The sequence below is a fragment of the Tachypleus tridentatus genome, chromosome 1, assembly GCF_004210375.1.
Source record: "Tachypleus tridentatus isolate NWPU-2018 chromosome 1, ASM421037v1, whole genome shotgun sequence".
Classification (NCBI taxonomy): Eukaryota; Metazoa; Arthropoda; class Merostomata; order Xiphosura; family Limulidae; genus Tachypleus; species Tachypleus tridentatus.
In genome coordinates this window covers 43,661,014-43,672,718 of record NC_134825.1, presented here as the reverse complement: position 1 = coordinate 43,672,718, position 11,705 = coordinate 43,661,014, and the positions used below count along the sequence as shown (strand labels likewise).

Sequence of the window (11,705 nt, the reverse complement as noted above, 5' to 3'; positions counted from 1 at the left end):
ACGTTTGGTGTTATTTTTAACATCTAGATCGCTGGACCAGATCCTTGACCTGACCCAAAACCATGAGAGCCAAAATAGAGAAGTTAACTTGTGAACATAAAATAAAGCGATTTAGAAATGAAATTTTTTTGAAATGTTCTAGATGTGGTTGTGAATATGGTGGTTTAAGTGTAGTGGTTAAGCTAAACTGTTTGTCAAGGTCAAATGATAGAATAAGCTAGTTGAAGATATACCATTAAATTTGAAATACTCGTCATGGAACAGTGAAGCCTGAAGATTCAGTATTGAAGTTGAACCAGATGCACGATGATTATAAAATTATAGTTCTTTTATTGCCATTTCTACAATAAAGAGTAAATATAAGAAAGATATAGTAATGCCTGGTACAGGGCGGCCCGTAAGTCCCTACCTATCCTTATATCTTTTGTATCCAGTGTATCTATGTAGTGTTACAAGTATTCTTGCGACCATGTACCCACGTACTTGCCACAATACGCTCTTCAAGTGCACATGGGCTTACATCGGCCATATTTCTCTGAAAAAAAAAAAAACAAATTTGTAATACATGCGTAATTGAATATAACGTAATAACATATGGATGGGTATGGACTTACGGGCCACCCTGTATATATCGTTGTTTAATAATAACAACTTTAGTAGAAAAGACGTTAATAATGGCGTTACGTTTTTAGTAACATCCTACTTTTCAAATACAAGAACGCTTTTGTTAACATTGTTAAAATTTAAGTCAAAACAGCATGTTATTCATTACTCATTATTTTTTAAATTCTGTAATATTATAGCCTAATATTATATTTGAAAATATAAAATAAGAATTAGTGATTAAAACTATCTGGTTTTAAACAATAACAATAATTAATAAACTAATAAAAATAACCATGAATACGACAAGTAATATACTTTATAAATAGCAGTAATATTGGAGCAAAATTAAATACCAAATAATTTTTGGAAAGTTCTGAAAAACTAAAATTGCAAGCATGGGACCTTAGTCATTTATTGCACAGTAAATTGCACTGAAACATTTAACTTGTAGTTAATATGTTATTATACAGTGCTTTATAAATACTGTAAAAGTACCTGATGTATATTCTTACACAAAAGACAACCAAATTGTGGAATGATAATTTTCAAGCATTTTATGAAATTCTGAGGTAGGTGTATTGCACTTCACCTATTAGAGAAGATACTGATAACAAAGTATAGGTGTTTGCATTGTATCTGAATGCGAAGCAACCTATTTTGTATGAGATTTGTAGGCCTCACACTTCCCTATAAAATCATCTAGTGATAAAATGGGCCTGACTTTTATGATTTGTTTGTTTGTTTGTTTTGGAATTTCGCACAAAGCTACTCGAGGGATATCTGTGCTAGCCGTCCCTAATTTAGCAGTGTAAGACTAGAGGGAAGGCAGCTAGTCATCACCACCCACCGCCAACTCTTGGGCTACTCTTTTACCAACGAATAGTGGGATTGACCGTCACATTATACACCCCCACGGCTGGGAGGGCGAGCATGTTTAGCGCGACGCGGGCGCGAACCCGCGACCCTTGGATTACGAGTTACACGCTTGGCGTTTGGCCAGCCAGCCCTTACTTTTTATGAAAACAACCTACAAAAAAACTATATTTTCTCGAATCTGAATCAAAGAAGGTGGCATTTCATTTTTGTCTACTACGTTTGAGGGTTTCTTATCTGATAAAGAGTTAGTAAAGCAATCTGGATTGTTGAAACCATTAATTCCAGGAGATCCTGTCATAGGAATGTGGCTTTGATATGGTATATACTCTTCAAGGTCAGCAAGTTGACCTCAGCATGCCCCCCTTTTTTAAAAATAGGAAATGGCTAACACAAAAATACATTTTGACTAAGTAAATTGCATTTATAAACAGAGTAACAACATTAAACCAGATTCCATAAAAATTGATCAATTTGAAATTACAATATTTGTTTTTGGTAATATATCAAGCACAGTTAATGAATGTAAAATAAGCACAAACGTATAAATTGGAAAATACTGAGAAATAACTTTATACTGTGCAGAAAGAAAATGTTACATAAGGATATATATCACATTTAAAATGTATAAAACATATAAACATTGTTCACATTAAGAAATATCATAAGATCGCATTCCTCAATAATTCAGAAAATTCATATCATAAATGGCATGAATTTTCTTGGGACTCTTATTTTAAAGTATTTAGGAATGACAACTGTTTTGTACACATTCATCAGTTTAGCTGACATATTATCCTAGAACATTTTATCAGATACAGTTTTCTGTATGATTATATTTTTGGGTGACTGTCTGAACTACACCCAAGGCCTGGATATTTTGGGTTTATCAGAAGCCACTTTTTTTCAAACTGGAAAAATTGGTAGGTAAGAGTTGGTTTGTAGTCTATAAATGCCATTTTTATGTTCTATGAACAATACTGATTTGTACATGTTGAAATGCTATCCATATAGTTGTCCTCAGCAGTTTGTACATGCCAGGAGATAACAGAAAGTTGGAAAAGGGATTGCAATTAGATGCTGTGATCCTGAATCACCTTGTGACATCCACTGTGTTGGCTCTGTTTGGCCCATGGTGTTTATTAGCTGGCAAATGGAGTCTCTCATGTCTGCCACCACAGCTGCAGTGAACATATCAGTTAATTCCTTGAATTCTTCTTTTCAACCTTTCTCCATTTCATAGTTCTTATACTTGATCTCTGGCAATGTTCCAAACATTACCTTATGTCCAATGCATGAGAGAGTAGAAATGAAGTTGTTGATGAACTTCAAATTGTCATCTTCCACTGAAAGCCTTGTAAACATATTGTGTTTGATTATATGATTTGCCTTAATTTTCTTTGATTGGCAATTGAAGTGAGCAGTTTGTGGACATGTCGTTTTCTCCTGCTCAACATTCCACTGACAAAGCTTGCTGGCTTGTATCCAAATTTTAAGGTGTAGTCTACAAGTGCAAATAATATACCAGTGGCATGATTGCACTTTCCTAGAACTGGTATCTTGCATTCACACAAGTGTACCTGCCACCTTGACATCAACATACTGCATGGTGATGCATGTGCAGTAATGTTTGTCTGTGAACAATGCAGGGACTTGGTCTTTAACAATATAGTAATTGTTCTTGCTGATATCTTGCAAGGCAGTCACATGTTCACGTATAAAATACTGTCTGCCTTTTCTCATTAATTTGGTTGTGCTGAACTCTATTGAATTCTCATAGTTGCTGTTATTATTGGCAAGTGTCAGTGTTTCTGTTGTAATTATATGATCATGGATGCTGCTTTGGTATTTCAATTGAAGGAAGTGGTCTCCAATGGTAATTGACAGTACCGATGGTTCCAATGCATATGGTGCAGCTGGAGCTGATGTCTAAGATGTTAACAGGTTCATCCTTGATGCCAACCCTTCCAGTGTTTTCAGTGTTTTTTGTTCATACTATTTCCCTCCATCCACAGCAACATCTTTTTGTCCAGAGGTCATAGAGTTTTTACATCTGAAAGGAAATAAACAATATAGATATTACAATTACATAAATTAATGCAAATCTGTATGAGGTAATACCTGTTACTGGTGAAGTGAGGTATCTGTTCAAAATACATTTTGAGGTAAGGAAAATGTTAGCATTTCAGCTAGTTTTACTTGTGTAATAAGTGAATTGCAGTTTTTCAGCAAAATCATCTGGTATTAACTATATTGTGCCCAAGAAATGTACTGCATGCGTACATTGTGGCACTACCATACATGCAAGAGATGGCTTGTAGCGACCATAATTGTAATATATTATCACCGTATTTTGTGGTAATAAAAATTCATTCTTTACATCATGAATATAGTGTTAACTTCAGTATTCATATTATAAATCAAAATTAAGCTAATTAACAGATGGGAAAGGAATATTTGGGTTTTTGAGACTGTTTCTAAACACCAATCCTTTAATTTTTTGGAAATCAGTGATTTTTCACATACACCTTTGTAAGGTGCTGCCTCCATGACTTTTAGTTATGACTGATTCTATAAACTAGTTACTTTTTCAGGAGCATAAAACTGTTCTAACTGGAACCTGTTCCATCTCTCTCCAGTCTTAAACTTGTATCTTTTTATCCTTTTGCCTTTAGAATACAGTACAAAGAGATTAAATGCCTTTATCAAATTGACCTGCTTCTCCCCATGATCAATAACATAACTTCATAATATTTTAACATGCTTACTCATTCAGAAAATTAATTATCTTAATTTATCAGCATTAGATAACTATTCCAACTCCAAATTCATCTTATCTGTAGTGATCACTTTATGAAACTTTAACAATAAATGAATGTTCTTTCTTAGATAAGGAGATGAAGGTGTACAAAATACTGTACATAGATCTAGATAACTAGATACTTGTTTGAAGAATAATTACCTTTTATAACTTATACTGTGTATACCTATAAATACATTCTAAACTTATTTTAAGTTTTACTATTCCCATTAGGTGGGATGGATGACTTACTCACTGCTATTACACCTATATGTTATTTTTCTGTCATGGTAATGAATATATTGCCATCTACCTTAAACATGTGAACTAGATTATGATAACATAAATGTGTTAATTTACATTTACTATGATTAAAGATAATTTGCTAAATATTTGTCCATTTCATCCAGTGTATTCTATAATACCTCAACATTCTCAGTAAAGATAGAAATACAAGTTCAATATCTTCAGCACACTTTGTTAATTATTACCTTAAATAATACCATTTATGTAGATAAGGAAAAGCAAATGCTTATTCAAATGTGACATTTAGATGTAATTTTTACATCTAAAAGATATAACTTTTGCAACAAAGTTTCAGTTTGATTGGACTCACTAACAACTTTTTGCTTTCTGTCATTTAGTTACTCAATGTTTCATTTAAGTAGTCTTTCTTGAGCATTAGTTTTCTTAGCTGATGATATGTGTAGCATCTTGTGAAAAGTTCCCTGAAAATATACTAAGTCTGTGTTTCTCAATTTTATTTATAATGAGTAAATCTGAATAATAAGTAATCCATAGCATTGCATGGAGTTTTTTCCAGAATTGGAAATTTCTCAAAACATTTTTATGCATATTTTGATAAATTGGTAGCAAAATATTTGAAGTACAGATTCTAACTTTCCAAAAATTTGAAGGACCAGGAGGGTTCAGCAGTGTTGGTCATGTAGTGATGTACAGGCTGTTAAAATAAACACAACTTTATTGGAATATAACTGTATATGCATAAATGTATTAGGTGTCAGACATCTAGAGGCATTGAGTTGCTGCTAATATCAGGGGGTGGGAAACACACATCTTCCTTTATTCTAAATAGAACAAATTTTCTTTTATCTTAATGTTTGAAATATGTATCTTGTAATCAATACACACACATTAATAAATGAACAATAGATTTTATGGAAATCTTTGGTTTCTACTCTGGTTATGGATAGTAGAGGCTTATAAACTGAGTCTCTTATGTTTAAAATAGTTTATCTACTAAAGAACAGTAGTAGTGCCAGCATATTCCCCATTCTGTAAAAATGTTACCTTTATTTGATTCATTTTGGTTTTTAAGTATGCTGAATTAATATATAATTCACCAAATTTCTATATGGCTTTACAAATAAAGGTACATTGAGATAAAGCTGAAGAATTTTTTTTTTCTTTTTTACTGAGGAGTAATGGTATGTTTAACAGTCATGACATTTATTAAAAATTGGAAATGATCAGCCTAATATTTGGAAAGTAACATTACATTGTTTATGTATACAGGTCATTTCTGCAGCTCTGATATACGTGTTATCACATTGTGAAGATGGATCCACATCTTAGAAATTAATTAATGTATATCCTTTCATAAGGCACCAAGTAAATATTTTGTATCATGAGAGGAAAATCCCGTATACAGTAGTATATGTTTTCAAATAAGTATATATAGTTAGGTTATTAGGGTAAAGATGATAATTGTCTAGTATCATCTTATGAAACATAAATGTGAATTTATCATAATTGTACAGCTTCTAGCATGCATCAAGTAAGGCTAATCAGAAGAATATAGGGATATAATCATGCCAGTGTTTAAAGTAAATATCAAGTTAAAAGCAGCTGGTGTGTCAATAATGAAATATGCTTGGTTTCTCCACCTGTTAGACATAGCACGCAACAGTTGACGTATATTGTTTCATTCTAGTTGTATACCTGTATAAATTTATTTATAGCTTTTCCAGCGTGCATTCCTTTAAACATTTAGTGTGTTCTTTTGCTAAATTATCCTCTAGAGTTTTTCAATCTAAATATTGAATCTTGTATTATGTGTAAAAGTTTCCCCTTAATGTTAAAATAAAAGCAAGACATTATTATATGAATAGTGGCACACTTATATTTTAAATATAGATTTAAATCACTTTTGTAAAGAAATGTTGCAATGCAATTTATTTACGATACCTAAAATGTTTTTTATCCTTTTTTTCAGACATACACTTTGGAACTTAAGTACAATGGATATGGAGGTAAAATAGCAAGAATTGGAAGAAAGAATGACTAAATTGGAAATTAATGATTCCACAACTTTCCCCAAGTGTTAAGCTTTTGGGATATAAAGACAAAAAACAACAATTTTGGTAAGACTTTTTTGTGTGATTTTTAGTCTCAAAAATGTATTTGAATCACTTCTGTTGATTATACATCTCATAGCCTATTGGCTAAGCTTTTATAATTAGAATTATGTTTTCCATTATAAATTTCTTGTAGAGTTCACATATGTGGGGGGTCAAATGCAAAAGTACAACAAACTGTAAACATAATAATATCAAGTAATGTTAAATCTGATTTAATTAATAACAGTACAAATATTCAACTTTCAGTGTAATACAGGCTGGAAATGACACTAAGATTAGTAAATATTTACATGTTTAAATAGTACACTTTAGATAAAGGCACTGAGGAATATATCTCATTTTTTGTTCTAAGGAAAATATTTAAGGAAAAGTCTTAAACATTTCTGTGTATTAGATAGAGTATTTAAGTAATCAGAACTTCTATAAATGTATTTTGAAGCTTGATGGCAAAGATAAAGAAAAGCAAACAAATATTTATGTATGCCACTTTATAATAAAGAGATTGAAAGTTTTCAATTTATTAGTTTTTAAAAATCTGTTTTAGTAAAATCAGATTATTTTATAACAGTAATTGAGATGACAAGAAAAGTTGTTTCCCTATAAATGTAATATTTAATGACAGCATGCATTGAGTACAGTAGCACACAAATCAAAGAGGATAATTAATGTATAATCAATGAATGAAATTACATTCCAATGTAGAGTGTTTTATAATAATTAATTTATGATATGTAAATATATTTAACTAAAAGATCTTTCCAAAATAAGCATTCACTGTGCTTGTAATGCCAAGCAAGGTGCAGAAAGATTAATTACCTAGTAATCTAAATAGATCACATACAATTTGTCAGTTTTGTTAAAAACATCTGTAATGAATTTCTTAAGGGATTTTTGAAGAAATCACAATCTTCTGTGAAGAAACATTAAAAAATCAAAGTATTGGTAAAGAAGATAGAATGCTATGAAGAATCAATAACAATTGAAAGAAGTAATAATCACAAAAACTAATAAAAATAGTACTGTTGTGATAATATTAAAAACAGAATTTGAGGAAAAAATAAAAAAATAATTTAAAATTTTACAAAATTTGAAAAAGAAAGCTAAATGCATGTTTAAAGCAGTCATAAGGCAAAAATTTGGTAAACACTTATCTATATTTGCTTTTAAGAAGTACAAACATGAAAATATCACAGTTATATTTGAGCACCAAAGATACGCAAACAACATTTTTAATGAGACAAATCATATCAACATATGACAGCTTCAGTTATGAATTATTTAAATGTTTAGCTTGCTTCTTCAGATGATATACAAAAAATATAAAAATCTTATGGAGTAACAAAAAACTGAAAAAGAAATTCCCAATAGTAATATGTGTAGCTTTAATGTACATTCAAATAATAGTGGAAGAAGCTGTTGTAATTGCATTAAATGAAAGGCAGTGATGCAAACAATTTAAAGTTACTTTTAGAAGATGTGAAACTTGTATTGAAATCAGGAATTAAGAACTATTTTATGTTTGAAAAATCTTTTTTGTATGGAGAGGAGGTTAAGGAATGAGAAGTTGTTGTCTTCAGTACTGTCAATGCTATTCCTCATCAGTATTGAGACAAAGGAAATTGATACAGCTACATTTCCATTGCTTTTCAGGTGGAAATGTGAGGATGATATCCAGTGTAGCTTTAAAAGAGAAGAAATATGCTTTTAGCACATTAACAAACAGCATAAATATATAAAATTCACAGTAGAAAAATAAAAAAATCATGTACATGAATATGAAAAAAAACCATTCAGTTTGAAAATTTACCAATAGAAGACTTACAATAAAACTTATGGAAATTGGTCTTCTGCACACATTAAAAAGAAGTAAAAATTGAAACACTTAAACTATGCACCAATGAAAATGTAAACAAATGAAAATCTAAAAGAATGTTTGAAAATGAAAAATGAAAACTCTCAAAATATAATTGATATAATTAAAGAAAACAATAAATCAAGAAAAAATAGATGAAAACAATAGCAAAAGAATTTAACAAAATATTCAAAAAAGTTAGAAAAGAAATGCATTTATGGATGAATATAATTTGTAGGTGTTATTAATGAAAAATTACTTAAATTATGGTACAAATTAAGTGAAAAATAAAGAGAAAAAATTGAAATTATTACTAAGAACCAACCTTAAACATTTTCTGTCAAAGTTGGAATGAAATGTATACCAATTGCATAGCATATAAAATAGAATGCTTAGATTGCAAAAGTTTCCATATATAGAAAAACAGGTGGAAAAGTAATGATCATGTGCAATTATAATGGAAAACAAAAAGAGTTAAATATAAACAAACATGTATTTTAAAAACACCACAAGTTTTAAAAAAGGTAAAATATATATATGTAGAAAAACCCCAACAAAAGAAAATGTTTGGAAGCACTAAAAATCAAAGAATTTAAACCTAACTTGAATATAGCATCAGGAGCACCATTATATTTATATTCACTTAATTACATTTATAATCAGAAGGAGCTAGTATAATTATAAATAATTACTTGATTGAACGTATTTGTACTTTGAATGTTGTAGTGATCATATATAAGATTAGATTGTTGTATTTTAATTTAAATACTGCAATCTTTGCTGTTAAAACTTAGTTACTTGAGAAACATTAAAATTCAGTTAGTACAAATTAATTCTTATTGTTCAATTTTACAAATAAAGAATCAAGATGCAGCACTTCAGTAACAGCCTCCATGAATCATTTGGTGAGAACTGTTTACAACCCTTGTGCCTTTTTTCAAATGAGAAAGACTGTTTTCTATTGTAATTATTATACAGGAAGTATCTATATTTATTTGGCCTAGAAGTTATCTGATAGACTAGCTATTTTCATTAAGAAATGTTAAATTGTGAAGTGTAAATATAACATGATCAGTGTGTATCTCTGTCTGTCTCTTATCCAACTAGTTCTGTATCACTGGGCCATCTTCAACCAAAACTCTGTGTGATGATAATTTGGGACAAAAGGCATAATAATGGAGAGTTTACAACCCATCCACCCCAATTACTGCTGTTATTGATTACTTAGTTTTTTTGATGTAAGTTAATGTTAAAGACATTCGTAGATGGTGCCACTTCCTTATGTGGAAAAAGACTATTATGTTTTCTACAATATATCATTTGCACAGGGTAGGATGGAGGCACACAAACATATATCTCAGAGAGTGCACTAGTACTCTCTATGGAAGAATGCAGTAAAAAAGAATTGCTGCCACTATTACAATAATACATATATTCACCTGAAGTTGCTAGTCCAAAGCCACCTTAAGGGTGACATGAAGAGCTATTTTTGAGTTATATCAACTCTCTGTCTTTACCTGTAACCTTTCAACTTCAGCTTGTAAGACACTTCTATGGTCAGTGACTGTCTATTAATTAATCACATAAAATACTAAGGACATTAAAAGTTATGTGTTGAAAGTGGGTAACAGAAAGCACCTTTATTGCCATTACTTTGGATGCTATCTTTTCCTATAAAGTCACTCTGACCATCATACAGTGTTTACCATGTTTGAAATATGTACATTTTCAGTTCTTAAAGCTTGGTGAGGTAATAATGAATACTGTAAAAATATGCTATAAATAAATGGTGTGAAAGTTATGATTTTTATATTTACCATAGCATCCAACTACACATTTTTTTAAGTTTACAATTCAGACAGAGGACAGATATTTCATCTTGTTATAAATTGAGCTGAGCAATTAGTCATTATAGTACGTTATGTACAAACATCAATTACATAGGTTAGTATTGTGTAAAATAATCATTTAATCAAAATTATGAATAAATCAATTAATGTCATGAAAATAGTTACCCAATCTAAATTACTATTTCTGATTATTGTAACTACCAAAATAATTGAAGTATAGTCATTCTTATATCTCATTATTCATTTTGATTATTTCTAGTGATCAAAATCAGTGTTTTTTTTACCACTTCACACAGAATAGTTTGATTCCTCACACATCTACTTATGAAATTTGCATGCCACTATCATTGAACTAACTCCTATTTAAAAAGCATTTGTTTAACATGAACTGTGCTAGTGCATGATAACATTGTTATGTGAGGATAGTCCTATATTATTAGGAAGGAAACACAACAATCTTTTGCAGTAGCTCCCCATAAGTACTTATGCTTAAAACAAGTTAATTCTTAGATCAGGCAAGAAAGAATGCATCAGAAGTAGGGAGGAAAGGTGGGAAGTGTGTAAAGGTGAATATCTATTGGAAATACATTTTCAGGGTGTGTAACATTGTAAAAAGATGAGCATGTATTTTACTTACCTAAAAATTAAAATTTGGGAAGTAATACTTCCCCTTCACACACAGAATAGCTCAAATAACATACTGAAGTTATGGAGATATCAGAGAAAACGTTAAACATAAATGAACTCTTTTTAGAAAATGCGAGAAGAGAAAGCTCAAGGAATATGACACCCAATAGCAAGGGCTCCTTAGGAACTTATCTGTAGGAGGTCACATTTTGTTGTGACCAAGGAAAGACAAAAGAACTACAAGTGTTTCAGGAATGGGTGAAATTCTTGTATCAACAACTGAGCATTTGCCTACTATTAATAGAAGGTTGTCATCACAGGATGACATAATCATGTACTAGTGAGGTTTACATTAAACATATGCCTTTTATGTACGAGCTAGCTCATTGCTACTGACATGCAAGTATCCTGGATAGATGTGCAATTAGAAATATATTTTCAGGAAAGGAAAAATGGTATGTTTTGATTATTATTATTTTTTATTATTCCAGCTATCTGACACTCATGTGAGAACAATCAATTAGTTGAATGTAATTGATTAACGATCATTATGATTAATTGATTACTAAGTTCCACTAATCATCCAGCTATTATTATAACAGAGGTTGCATGGGAATATTCAGGATTTTGAAAACTGGGAGCTCAAATAACTGAATATTGGAAAGTCTGAGAAGGGGGGAGTTCCTCCTCTGAAACACTGGAAACCTTTTGATGTT

At 30.6% G+C, this 11,705-nt stretch overlaps 1 pseudogene; it reads left to right on the top strand.

The window, feature by feature from the left end:
- Positions 1-376: 376 nt before the first annotated feature.
- Positions 377-11,705, top strand: part of LOC143232390 (UDP-glucuronic acid decarboxylase 1-like) — a 37,168-nt pseudogene continuing 25,839 nt past the window's right edge.